At 43.8% G+C, this 14,918-nt stretch overlaps 1 pseudogene; it reads left to right on the top strand.

Moving 5' to 3' along the window:
• The first annotated feature begins 238 nt into the window (after window positions 1-238).
• LOC105717954 (U1 small nuclear ribonucleoprotein C-like) lies at window positions 239-705 on the top strand (annotated as a pseudogene).
• Window positions 706-14,918: the final 14,213 nt, after the last annotated feature.

The following is a 14,918-nucleotide window of genomic DNA, read 5'->3' as shown; positions in this document are numbered from 1 at the left end:
AAAATGAGCTGGGCCGTGGGTGCACACACCTGTCATCCCAGCTACCCCAGAGGCTGAGGCATGAGATTCGCTGGAACCCGGGAGGCAGAGGCTGCAGTGAGCCGAGACTGCCCTACTACACTCCAGCCTGGGCAACAGAGTAAGATCCTGTCTCAAAAAAAAAAAAGAGAGAGAGATGAAAGAAAAGAAAGGATTCCGGGCATCACGGAATGGAGTGGCCAACGGCCTACAGAGCAACATGCCCAAGTTTTGTCGTGACCCCCGCGATACATACGTCACCCATGACTCTCCATCTGTGGGAAAGACGCGCCGCAGTGGCAGGAAACGCGCAGAGAATGTGAAAGACAACTATCAGAAATGGATGGAAGAGCCGGCTCGGAGCCTGATTGACAAAACAATGGCTGCATTTCAACAAGGAAAGACACCTCCATTCTCTGCTCCTCCTCCTGCAGGGGCGATGACACCACCTCCCCCGTCTTCTGGGACCTCCTCGCCCTGGTATGATGCCAGCACCCCATATGGGGGCCTTCCCAAGATGCCAATGATGGGCCCTCCTCCTCCCAGGATGCCAGTGGGACCTGCTCCTAGAATGAGGCCACCCATGGGAGGCCACATGCCAGTGATGCCTGGGCACCCAATGACGAGACCTCCTGCCTGTCCCATGATGGTGCCACTCAGCTCGGAATGACTCGACCAGACAGATAAGGATAGAGGGGAGGTCTCATTATATCAGTTTTATGTTACCTGTTCTGCTTCACAGGAGATCATGCTGCTGTGATGTGGGTTTTCTAAACAGCATAAGGAAGACTTGCTCCCCGGTCCTATCAGAGAGTAGTTTTGGAGGGGAGAAGTGGGACAACAAAGACGCAGTTTTCATTTGTATTGGGAAGTGTGAAAATAAAATCGTCGACTCTTTTAGTAAAAAGTGTATTCCCTTTTTCCTCCCCTCTGTATTCTCTGTGTATTATAAAAGAAATGGAACATTCCAAAAAAAAAAAAGGAAAGAAAGGAAAAGGAAAGAAAGGAATGGAAGAAGGTTAAAAAGAAGGAAAGAAGGAAGGGAGAGAGGTGGGTAAGAGGAGAGAAAGGGAGAGAGGGAAGGGAGAGAGAGAAGGAAGACGGATGGAGGAAAGCAAGGACGGTGGGGAAAGAAGACAGCTATGAGATACGAGTTGAGCAACTACTCTCAACTCATACCCTCCAATGGCTCCCATCTCATTCAGAGCAAAAGCCAGGGGCCCCAGGCCAACAAGGCCCAAGGGAACCACTTCCCTGGACAATCACACCTCAAGGCCTGAGTGGGGATGTTCTTCCCTAGATATCTGCATGTCTCACCCCAGCTTCCTTCAAGCGTTCACTCAAATGACACCTTCAGGGAGGCCTACCGTGCACCCTTCTGACAATGCCCCCTCCTCTCACTGCCTCGCTCAGCTCTGCTCCGTAGCACCCTCACCCTCTCCCGTATTCAGTCATTTTCTTATTTATTATGCTTCCTGCCTGCTCACCCAATGTCAACTAGAATGCAAGCTTCTTGAGGGCAGGGGTTATTTAATGTTTTGCTCATTGCTCTATCACCAGCAAGTTAAATGATGTCTGGCATGTTACAGTCAACCAACAAATACTTACTGAATAAATGAATGAATGAACATTTTGGCAACAGCCTTACGAAAATACCACAAGGGACCTCTATCTTACAATGTTACCTCCATGCTGGCCAAGGACAGTAAACAAATGTGCAGTTAATGACTATGTTAAAATAGTTCTTTAAAAAATACATTAAAATATCTCTCAGCTGGGTGAGGTGGCTCATGCCTGTAATCCCAACACTTTGGGAAGCCAAGGCAGGAAGATTACTTGAGCCCAGGAGTTTGACAGCAGCCTGGGCAATGTGGCGAGACCCCATCTCACCATACACACATATATATATGGAAAGAGAGGAGAGTACTTAGTTATTAGGGTCAGGCATTGTGTTAAGTGCCGTCCATGAATTATTTGTTTAATTATTGCCACAAGCCTGTCAAGGGTGTCTTTACCCCAAGAACACAGCTTTAGAAATCACACCAGTCACACTTGAAATAATCTTTCCTAATCTTATCTCTCAACTCTCAGAACATAGCTGACCCTTACACTGCAATTTAAGGAAAACATTTCCTGTTGATCCACCAGAAGGAGAAGGAGAAAGTGAGGAAGAGGAAAATGAAGGGGAAGAAGAAGAAAAAAAGGGAGCGAGATGAAGCCTGGCCAACATAGTGAAACCCCATCTTTACTATAAAGACAAAAAATTAGCTGGGCCATGGTGGCACACACCTGTAGTCCCAGCTACCCCAGAGGCTGAGGCACGAGAATCACTGGAACATGTTACAGATGAGGAAACTGAGGCAGAGAGGTCAGGCAATCTGCCAGCAGTTACACGGCTGGCAAGAGGAAGAGCCAGGGTCGGAGCTGGGTTCAGATCAGGCCCGCCAGTCTCGCAGCCCAAGCTCTCAGCTACGTTCTTCTCCCCACCTTTTCAGTGAATGGAGGTCTGCAAAAGGCCGCAATCACTCAGTGCTCATGGGAAGCAGCCAACGGTCTGCCCTGTTCAAGAATAATTTCTAGAGCATCTAGCAAAATCCAGAGAACAGACAGAATTTATCATCATCCTAACAAAGAGGAGGAAGCCCATGTTGAGGGTGGGAAGAGAGCAAACTCTATCGTTACGGATCACCGTGCGGGGTGCTAGGCAGCCACGCTTCAGACAAACTCCTATCATTATCTCCTAATTTGCACCACTATTGGTCAGCGGAGCTTGGGGTTTTACTCTGACAATTATCCAAAGTAAAATTATAGCATATGTTGCAAATTATGGACAGGTCCACCCTCCTTGTGGACGAACTGGGTCGAGGCAGGGTCTGTAGAATAAACTACAATGTGGCATTCACTCCGCAGGAGGTGGCCCAGGATGGCAGCCAGAGGCAGGGCCATTGTTCCCCAGGGTACGGTTCCAGGACCCCTCGACACACAAATGGACGCTTGAAGTCCAAGCTGCAGGCCATTAGAATACCCACGATAATTCTTAGCAGGCAAGTGTTTTTAAATGAATTCTATGAAATGCTATTTGTAGTTGTTTTTTAATCTTAGTAAAGAGCCAGAAATGTCTTTAAACATTTTAACTTTCCAGAAGCTTAAATACATTGACCCAATCATGCAGCGAGCTTAGCAATGAGCCTGTAGAGTGACAGTTGGGCTTTGGAAGGGGCTACCTTATGTCACACTCCCCGATGATCGTGAGATGTCTATTGAGACAACGCCTCGTTATTCATAATAAAGCCATCAGTGTATGGGGTAATGCTTTCTAGTCTGTTTTCTTCAACTAAAAATATATGTCATCTTAACTGAGGAAAACGGTGGACTAAAATAAAATGTGAGAAGGAAACACTCAGTGAAAGAGCTGTTAGCTTCTAAGTATTCCCCGTTTGAAATAGACATGTGCTGGGTGTCAAGCCCCGCGATAAGCTTTCAGGACACAAAAGTGAAGAAGGGCCCCATTCCCATCCTGAGAAACGTGACGCTTGTGGAGAAAGCAGTCCTAGAAGCAGAGTAAACCAGTAAGTGCCAGAAAGGAGGGAGGAGCAGAGGGAGCGATCAATTTGGCCTAGGACTTGAAAAAGAGGCACCAATACACCGAATCTTGGATAATAAGGGGATTTTCCCAGACAGAAGGCACAAGTGAGAATTATAACCTACACAAATCGGATTACCTTCCTGTGGGAAGAGACTCCTCGGCAGGAAGTGAAGGGAATAAAACAAATACGCACCACGATGATTGGCATTTGCACAGGCAGTACCCTACTGCTCCTTCCCATGTCTGAAAACTGACTGTGGCATCCTGGTAACCTAAGTAAGTCAGAACAAAGGATTCAGAAAAAAGAACTTGAAGCATGAGTTCCTGCCTTAGGAGATGTTTTCTAGATGGGTAAGAGAAAGGAGAACTATAGCAGTGCATTCAAATTGGCATGTGATAACAATCAACCCGGGCAGATTGGGGCGGCATGTGCAGGACTGTGTGTGTAGGCTACACACTCTACTCAAATGTATCAGACAAGACACATGGAAAGACTCTTTTTCCATGGTCCCCACTTGCAAAAGGTCACAGCAGCATCTAAGGCAGATTTCAAGTGGGTTTTAGTCCAGGTTGTCGGAGGCCAGAGCCAAGGCCAGCTTCCTAGATGGTGGGACCTGTGCAGATGCACGGGGACCATGCCCAGAAGATCCTCGCTATGTTTTATCAACAAATACTTATTGAATAAATGAATGAATGAACACTTGGCACCATCTGGGAAGCCTTAATAATGTTATCTTTGAACTTGTGTTTTGGACGTGAAGTCCAACAGGACACAGAACAAATGAATGAGCAGAGGAGACAGTCACAATGCCATGTCTGCAGTACTGACATTCGTGGCATTGGCGATGCCCAGAAGCACAGAATTCCCATGGCCCATGAGAAGTGGCATCCAGTGACACCCAAACCAAGTACACGGGCAAGCAGGTCGCATCTGTGACAGAGTGACAGGGCACTGACAGCTCCAAGAGCCACACTCTGCTTTTGATCTAGAACCTGTTTCCAAAGTAATGAAAGGAACGCAAAAGACCAAGGAACCCTATCATGTTCGCTATGACTCATGTTATTTTGTATTAACCAACCAGCTATGCAGAAAATAGTGATGTGGAAGGAAAAGGAAACAGAGGGCTCCACATCATTCCTTGTCCTTTCTGTCCTCCCTTACTCATCAGTAAGCCAAGGTGGAGTGTCATAGAATGTGAATATATCAGGAGGAATAAAAACAGGTGAGTTAGTGCTGTGTGGTGTTTCCACCCTTCTGGTAGAAACAAAATACACCTGTACAGTCCACAAATTATGCATTGTATCATTATGGGTGAGTCCCATATGAGTTAAATGCTTATATTTGCCTTGAAAACTAGCACTGTGGCCAGGTGTGGTGGCCAGGTGTGGTGGCCAGGTGTGGTGGCTCACACCTGTAATCCCAACACTTTGGGAGGCTGAAGCGGATGGATCATCTGAGGTCAGGAGTTCGAGATCAGCCTGCCCAACATGGTGAAATCCCATCTCTACTAAAAATACAAAAGTTAGCTGGGTGTGGTGGCACATACCTGTAGTCCTAGCTACTCAGGAAGCTGAGGCAAGAGAATTATTTGAACCCAGGAGGCGGAGGTTGCACCACTGCACTCCAATCTGGGTGACAGAGTGAGGCTCCATCTCAAAAAAAAGAAAGAAAACTAGCACTGCCCAACATGAAGATGAATGTTAAAATTAATGCCAGCAATTTAAATTTTAAATTATCTTTCCTTAGAATGCCATTAAATAGCAAACAAAAATACTGTGAAAAGCTAAAAGAGGCTGTGAAAATAAGATAAAGATCTACATTTCATTACCTTTAATAGCAATTTTTTCTGCTTGTTGAACAAGGGACAACACATTTTCATTTTGCACTATGCCTCGCAAATTATGTACACAGCTCTGGTGTGAATCCATGGTTTTCAATATATATAAATATATAAATACATATAGCTATATTTGTCTGATATATGTATATCTATATCTATACGTATGTATATCTGTACATACATTTATATTTTCGTATATGTGTATGTACACATACAAATATCTGTAGGTATGGGTATATGTATAATGTATATCTATACACAGATATTATATCTATATAGAGATTTAGCTCTGCCCATGAAAAAGGCCCGGGAGCAATGATTCTCCAATAGCAATGAGCTTACCTGAAACCACTCCACACTACATAGACCCAGGGTTCTGAGGAGAAATGGCTGATTTGGGAACAGGGAAAATACAATCTGAAATTTGAACATGTCGTGCCAGAAATTAGTATGGGCATATCAAAAGACCATAAAAGACATCTTGAAGTAGTTCCCACTGACTGAATCTGAAACAATTTGAGGATCAAAATAACCCATTAAAAGAAATAGAAATTCGTCAGTCCATACTCATATGAATAAATAAATAATTGGAAAGTTTGAGAATAAACATAACACATAGTCTCAAAGTACTGCCTCACCAAAGTCCTATTAGTTACAAAGGGAAAGAGAATATGTTTCCAGTGGGGAAATCTGGCAGACACCAGGAGAATCAAATGATCAAAGCTAACATCACTGATAATGGACAATTCAACACAGTGTGCCATCTGATGGCATGCAATGATATTTCTGCCAAATATGCATAACTCGAATCTAATATTACAAAATTCCAACAATCACAAATTCAGAGACATGCTACAAAATACAATAATGTGTGTAATCTCAAAAGTATCCAGGTAACAGAAGACAAGGAAAGTCTGTGGAGCCAGTCCAGTTTGAAGGGTAGCAGGAGAGGTGATAAGTAAATGCACTGCATGATTTTGGACTGGGTTTTGCTATAAAGAGCACTATTGGAACAACTGGTGAAAGCTGAATGGTATCTGAGGATTACAAGATGGTAATGTATCAACAGAAATGGCCTGATTTTATGGCCTTATGGTGGCTATGTAGGAGCATGGCCTTGTTTGCTGGAAATGCACATAAAATATTCAGTGGTGAAGGGGCGTCACATCAGCAACTTACACCCAAATGACTCTGGAAACACTAAGGTTCTTGTACTATAATTGCAACTTTTATATAAATTTGAGATTGTCTCAGAATAAAAAGAATTTAAAAGTTTAATAATGAAAATAAAGTAAAAGATGATCAGTTCTCAGTGAACAAAAAAAGAAGTTCTGGGGAGAGCCCTACTTGGTGGTTCACACCTGTAATCCCAGCTCCTCAGGAAGCTAAAGCAGGGGGATCTCTTGAGCCCAAGAGTTCAAGACCAGCCTGGGCAACATAGTGAGACTCCATTTTATTTAAAAAAAGTTCTGGGTAACATGCGTCTTAGGAGAACTCCTTTAACACTGCTCCAACACTCTGAACCCACTCTGCTTTTAGGTAAATCCTACTACATGAAAGGGAGAAAGTGTAGAAATACTACCACCTACTGGTTATGGAACAAATATATTTAAGTTAATACAGAAAAAAAGAATTCTGAGATTTACTTGGACAATGGAAAATAGAGCTTTTTAGGGACATTGGCCTTTAGAAGTTGTTGGAGAGCAAAGGAAACAGAGGTCTTTAAACCTTGAGGCATGCCGAAGAATTAAATCTGAAACTCAGAGCAGGTGACAGATGGCTTTTCGATTTTCAGATGAGCCCCAGGGCACACTCTAGAATGGGGAGGTTAAGAGAAGGGGTTCATCTAGAGGGTATAATAAGGACAAAATAATTTTTCATTCCCCATCCCAACCTTGGCAGCCTTGGAGAAGATGAATTCCCTAGAAAAGAGAAGGAATGTGAGTAGGGTACCGGGCCAGGGCTCAAGGAGGGAGAATACTGCTAGCAAGGCCTAAGCTAACTCATGGGGCAACTCAGTAAGACCCAGAAGAGGAAGAACATCCTCTTTCTCCGAGCAGGTGCAGCTCCACGGGAGAAGTTTCCGACCTTACCTGGAGCTGAGTTCATTTAGAGAGCAGAGTGAAATGCAGGGGTAGAAGAAGCAGTGGAAAGGTTCTGGAAGCTCACTGGGTCCCCAAGCAGGCCATTCCTGCCTGGCACCGCAGCAACCGAGAGGGTGGCCAGAGGTGCGGGGTTCAGAGAGGGTGGGCAATGCCACAGGGAGAAGGAAGTCTCCAGCTGAACTTTGTAACAACTTGAACTGCGTGAGAAGTCTCCTGGCCAGAACTTGGGGGAGGATGAGAATCTGGTGTGCAGACTCCACAGCGGGGAAAGAACCAAAGCCCTTTTCTTTACAGCTAGGGGGTGAGCAGACTGGGGCAAGTTCTGAAGCCCTGCTTGGGCTGTTGGCAGGGGCATGGTGGGAGTGAAACCAGCCCTTCAGATTGCATGGGAGCTGAGTGAGGCCTGAGACTGCCAGCTTTCCTCGACTTCCTTGACAACCTGCATGGCTCAGTAGAGGCAGTCATAATCCTCCTAGGTACACAACTCCATTGACCTGGGAACCTCACCCCCAAACCCCCACAGCAGCCGCCCCACCCAAGGAGAGTCTGAGCCCAGACAGGCCTAGCCCTGCCCCCACCTGATGGGCCTTCCTTACCCACCCTGGTAGCCAAACACAAAGGGCATATACTCTTGGGAGTTCTAGGGTCCCACCCACTGCCAGTTCCTCTCCGTATACCGTAGCTGATGCTCTCCAGAAAGCGCCACCTCCCAGCAGGAGACCAACCAGCACGAAAATAGAATATTCAACCACCAAAGCTAAGAACCCTCACAGTTCATTTCACCCCTGCCACCTCCACCAGAGCAGGCGCTGGTGTCCACAGCTGAGAGACCCATAGACGGTTCACATCACAGGACTCTGTGCAGACAACCTCCAGTACCAGCCAGATCAGGTGGACCTGCCGAGTGGCTAGACCCAGAAGAGAGATAACAATTACTGCAGCTCAGCTCACAGGAAGCCACATCTATAGATAAAGAGGGACAGTACTACATTAAGGGAATTCCCCATGGGACAAAAGAATCTGAACAACAGCCTTCAGCCCTAGACCTTCCCTCTGACAGAGCCTACCCAAATGAGAAGGAACCAGAAAACCAACTCTGGTAATATGACAAAACAAGGCTCTTTAACACCTCCAAAAAATCACACTAGCTCAGCAGCAATGGATCCAAACCAAGAAGAAATCCATGATTTACCTGAAAAAGAATTCAGGAGGTTAGTTAGGGACCAGAGAAAGGTGAAGCCTAATGCAAGGAAACCCGAAAAACAATACCAGAAGTGAAGGGAGAAATAGTCAAAGAAATAGATAGAATAAAGAAAAACAATCAAAACTTCGGGAAACATTGGACACACTTACAGAAATGCAAAATGCTCTGGAAAGTCTCAGCAATGGAACCGAACAAGTAGAAGAAAGAAATTCAGAGCTTAAAGACAAGGTCGTTGAATTAACCTAATTCAATAAAGACGAAGAAAAAACAATAAGAAAATATGAAAAAATCTTCCACAAAGTCTGGGATTATCTTAAACGACCAAACCTAAGAATAGTCGGTGTTCCTGAAGAAGAAGACAATTCTGAACACTTGGAAAACGTATTTGTGGGAATAATCAAGGAAAACATCCCCAGCCTTGCTAGAGACCCAGCCATCCAAAGAACACCTGGGAAATTTACCATAAAAAGATCACCACCTAGGCATTTTGTCAACAGGTTATCTGAAGTTAAGTTGAAGGAAAGAAAAGAGCTATGAGACAAGAGCACCAGGTAACCTATTAGGGAAAATATATCAGATTAACAGCAGATTTCTCAGCAGAAACCCTACAAGCTAGAAGGGACTGGGGCCCTATCTTCAGCCTTCTCAGACAAAACAGTTATCAGCCAAGAATTTTTAATCCAGTGAAACTAAGTATCATTTTATGAAGAAAAGATATAGTCATTTGCAGATAAAAGCTAAGAGAATTCGCCACTACCAAACCACCACTACAAGAACTGCTTAAAGGCACTCTAAATCTTGAAACAAATTCAGGGAACACATCAAAACAGAACCTCTTTAAAGCATAAATCACACAGGACCTATAAAACTAAAATACAAGTTAAAAAGCAAAAACGAAAAACAAAAAAAACAAGGTACACAGGCAACAGATAGCATGTTGAATGGAACGGTACCTCACATCTCACTACTGTTAACATTGTAAATGGCCTAAATGCTCCACTTAAAAAATACAGAACTGCAGAATAGACGAATAATTCACCAACCAACCATCTGCTGCCTTCAGGAGACTCACCTAACACATCAAGATTCACATAAAGTAAAGGGATGGAAAAAAGCATTTTCTGCAAATGGACATCAAAAGTGAGCAGGGGTAGCTATTCTTATATCAGACAAAACAAACTTTAAAGCAACAGCAGTTTAAAAAAAAAAAAGGCAAAGAGGGACATTATATAATGGCAAAAGGCCTTGTCCAACAGGAAAATATTACAATCCTAAACATATGTACATCTAACATCAGAGCTCTCAAATGTATACAACAATTACTACTAGACCTAAGAAATGAGATAGACAGCAACACAATAATACTGGGAGACTTGAATACTCCACTGACAGCACTAGACGGGTCATCAAGACAGAAAGCCAACAAAGAAGCAATGGATTTAAACTATACCTGGGAACATATGGACTTAACAGATCTATATCAAACATTTCATCCAACAACTGCAGAATATACATTCTATTCAACAGTGCATGGAACTTTCTCCAAGATAGACAATATGATAGGCCATAAAACAAGCCTCAATAAATTTAAGAACACTGAAATTATATTAAGCACCCTCTCAGACCACAGTGGAATAAAACTGGAAATCAACTCCAAAAAGAACCTTTGAAACCATGCAAATACATGGAAATTAAATAACCTGCTCCTGAATGAGCATTGAGTCAAAAACAGAATCAAGATGAAAATTTAAAAATTCTTTGAACTAAACAACAATCATGACACAACCTATCAGAATCTCTGGGGTACAGCTAAGGTGGTGCTAAGAGAAAATTTCATATCTCTAAATGCCTACATCCAAAAGACTGAAGGAACACTAACTGACACTCTAAAGTTACACGTCAAGGAGCTAGAGAAACAAGAACAAACCGACCCAAAGCCAGCAGAAGAAAGAAAATAACCAAATCAGAGCAGAACTAAATGAAGTTGAAACAGAAAACCCACGAAAGATAAATAAAACCAAAAGCTGGTTCTTTGAAAAGATAAATAAAATTGATAGACCATTAGCAAGATTAACCAGGAAAAGAAGGGAGAAAATCCAAATAACCTCATTAAGAAACAAAATGGGAGATATTACAACTGACACCCCAGAAATACAAAAGATCATTCAAGGCTACTATGAACACCTTCACACACATACATTAGATAACTTGAAAGAGATGAATAAATTTCTGAAAAAATACAACCCTTCTAGCTTAAACTAGGAATAATTAGATACCCTGAACAATAGCAAGCAGTAAGATTGAAATGATAATTAAAAACTTACCAACAACAAAAAAAGTCCAGGACCAGACAGATTCACAGCAGAAATCTACCAGACATTCAAAGAAGAATTGGTACCAATCCTTTTGACACTATTTCACAAGATAGAGAAAGAGGGAACCCTTCCTAATTCATTCTATGAAGCCAGCATCACCCTAATACCAAAACCAGGAAAGGACATACCAAAAAAGAAAACTACAGACCAATATTCCTGATGAACACAGATGCTAAAATCCCTAACAAAATATGAGCTGAATCTAACATCATATCAAAAAGATAATCAACCATGATTAAGTGGGTTTCATACCAGGGATGCAGGGATGGTTTAACATATGCAAGTCAATAAATGTAATTCACCACATAAACAGGATTAAAAACAAAAATCACATAATCATCTCAATAGATGCAGAAAAAGCATTTGACAAAATCCAGGATCTTTTTTTTTCTTTCTATTTTTTGAGACAGTCTCGCACTGTCGCCCGGGCTAGAGTGCAATGGTGCAATCTCAGCTCACTGAAACCTCTGCCTCCCAAGTTCAAGCTCTATTTTAAGAGCAAAAGAATGACACTGGACAGTTTCAAGCAGAAGAATGCATGACTGTAGGATTCTCTGGGTTGCTATATAAGAAATGAGTTAAAGGGAGGCAGGATTGGAAGCTGGAAGACCATTTAGGGGGCTTTCGGAGAAGTACAGGTGAGAGTATAGGGAGGGGAAGGTCATATTTTGGAGGTAGACTTGCTGCTAAATTGTATAAAGGAGGGGAGAGAAAGAGATGACTTAAGAGTAACCTAAATTCTGAGTTCAAGCAATTAGGTGCTGCCATTCACTGAGGGGAAAGACTTGGAGATAAGTGGATTTGGGAACTGGCAGAATCCGGAGTTCTTTTGAAGCAACAGAGTTTTGAATACTGGGTTTTTTTGTTTTGTTTTGTTTTTTTGAGATGGAGTCTCGCTCTGTCACCCAGGCTGGAGTACAGTGGCACGATCTCTGCTCACTGCAACCTCCGCCTCCCCGGTTCAAGCGATTCTCCTGATTACAGGTGTGCGCCATCACGCCTGGCTAATTTTTGTATTTTTAGTAGAGATGGGGTTTCACCATGTTGGCCAGGCTAGTCTGAAACTCCTGACCTCGTGATCCACCCACCTCAGCCTCCCAAAGTGCTGGGATTACAGGCGTGAGCTGCACCCAGCTTGAATGCCTCTTAACCACACCAGTGGAGCAGTCAGATGGGGTGTATGCACTACGAAGTCCAGAGAGTGGAGGCCGGAGCTGGAATTGTAATGAGGAAGTGTAGGTACTCTTTTGACTGCAAGAAACAAAAATTCAACTCAAGTAGCTTAAGCAAAATAAGTAACTTAACAAACATCAAATACAATAATATTAGTGAACTTTCCGCTCATATAATCGGTAAACCCAAAGATGGGCTTCAGGCTGGCTAGACCCAGAGACTCATATAATGCCATGGACTATGGCTCTCTCAGTTGCTCGGCTCTTCCTTCCTTGATGTACTGGATGAGGTGGTACCATCTCATGGGTCTTCTACACAGGAGTCCGGAGAAAGGGGAAAACTCTTTCCCACTGACCATATGCTGAGGCTTCAGGACAATTCTCATTGGCACAATTTGAGTCGTGAGCCCAACTCTGAACTTACCATGCACCCAAAAAATAAAAGAAGAACATGACTAGTCTGGGTTGTGAGCCAATGCAATGGGTCAAATTGGGGAGAGGAAGCCACAGAGCGCAGAAATAAACAACCTTACCAAACCCTGATGAAGGGAAAAGAATTTGCTCCCCCAAAGAATAAGCAGGGGACTTTATCAGACGGTGGGGATGGCTGCTAGATGATGAGTAATGTTCGTTATTGCAACAAGCAAATCCCAACACTTCTATGTCTGAACACATTAAAATGTGATTTCCTGCTCACATAATTTTTCTTTTTTGAGTCAGGGTCTTGCTTTGTCACCCAGGCTGGAGGGCAGTGGCATGATCGCAACTCACTGCAGCTTGGATCTTCCAGGCTCAAGACATCCTCCCCACTCTGCCTCCCAAGTAGTTGGGACCACAGGCATGAGCCACCATACCCAACCACTCACATCATCTGTGTGTTCTTAATCAGGCAGCTTTCTCTGAAGCAGTGATTTGAGGAAACAGGTTTCTTCTCTTCTGTATCTGTGCCAGTTTCAATAAGTAGCTTCTGAATTAGTAACACTAAGCCAGGTATGGTGGCTTATGCCTGTAATCCCAGTACTTTGGGAGGCTAAGGCAGGCAGATTGTTTGAGCTCAGAAGTTCGAGACCAGCCTGGGAAACTTGGCAAAATCCTGTCTCCATGTAAAAAATAAAATAAAAATAAAAAACAACAACAACAAAAAATAGTAGCACTCATTCCTCTCAAGCCAGCAGAAGTGGGTGAAGAAGGTTAAGAAGACACATCCTTTTCTCCACCATCTCTGGTCACATACAGAACTAGCCATAGGGCCCTACTATACATAGGGAAGTCTTGCAAAAATACCTGGCTGAGTCACCATTCCCAGCAGCCACTCTGCACAATGGGAGGGTAACCTAAGCTGTTGGTGGACAGCAGCCATGGCCCCCACAGGTGTTGAGCAGACAAGGAGCAGATGTCCATCTCCAGCATCCATCCAGCAGTCCCGCGCAGGAGGGAGAGTGATCAGCGTGGGCTTACTCCATGCTTTTCTGGGCTGGTCTCTCTCACAGTGAAGCTCCATGTTTATGATTCTTGGCCCTAGATGTGTATTAGAATCACTTGTTGCCAGGCATAGTGGCTTATGCCTGTAATCCCAAGATTTTGGAGGCCGAGGCAGGAGGATCGCTTGAGCTGAGTTCAAGACTAGCCTGGGCAACATAGAGAAACCTCGTCTCTACTAACATTAAAAAAAAAATCAGCCAGGTGTGGTGGCACAGTCCTGTAGTCCCAGCAATTCCAGAAGGGCAGGCTGAGATGGGAGGATAACTTGAGGCCAGGAGGTTTAGGCTGCAGTGAGCCCTGATTGTGCCACTGCACTCCAGCCTGGGTGACAGAGCAAGACCCCATCCTCGTGTCCAGATTGACCGAATCAGTCTTTCATGGGTAGAGCTTGGCGTCATTATTTGGGCAAAACTCCTTTGACGTGGCTCTAATGTGTACCCAGGAATGAGAATCATTTGGCTTAAATAAAAGAAAGACATTTGACAGTTCTCAGTAATAAAGAGAGGAACCAACTGTCTTTTAAAATTGTAGTCTTAAAAATTAGAGGGAAGAAACTCAGTGAATCCCATCTTGGGACAAATGGCCATCACTAGACCAGGGACCATTGCTGGAGGGATGACTCATGAAAAACGTGTCAGACAAAACTACAAACGTTCAGCACGGTGTTCGAACACACACTGGGCGTGGCGCGGGGCAGAAGGTGAGCAGCAAGATCAGCGGATGGGAGGTGAGGAGGAAGCGGACTGAAGGCCACACGTGCAAGGAGTTTGTCTCAGAAGGAAACTGTGACATAAAGACCCTCCCTGACATGTTGACATTGATGCTGAAAGGGATAGAGAAAGCCCCGGAGAAGGACTGACACTTGGGACAGAAGGTTTGACACAGTCAAAGTGAGAAAATCTATCACTCAGTATATACCATGCACAGGCCCAAACCTGGCACAAAATATCTCATTTTGTCTGAAAAAATGAAAGTCTCACTTTCAACACCCCACCCCCAACCAAAATCCCAATTTGTTTACAAGAACTACATAAGGAATCTTACTCCTTAACCATTTCATGGTTGAGTCTCAAAAAAAAAGAAATTAAAGCCACACACCATCTTCCATCTGCCCTCTTTGCAGGGGTACATTCAC

Source organism: Aotus nancymaae, unplaced genomic scaffold, assembly GCF_030222135.1.
Source record: "Aotus nancymaae isolate 86718 unplaced genomic scaffold, 86718_ANA_hifiasm-v0.15.2.pri h1tg000040l, whole genome shotgun sequence".
Classification (NCBI taxonomy): Eukaryota; Metazoa; Chordata; class Mammalia; order Primates; family Aotidae; genus Aotus; species Aotus nancymaae.
Note: the sequence above shows the minus strand (reverse complement) of the source record. Positions and strands in the feature narration are given on the sequence as shown.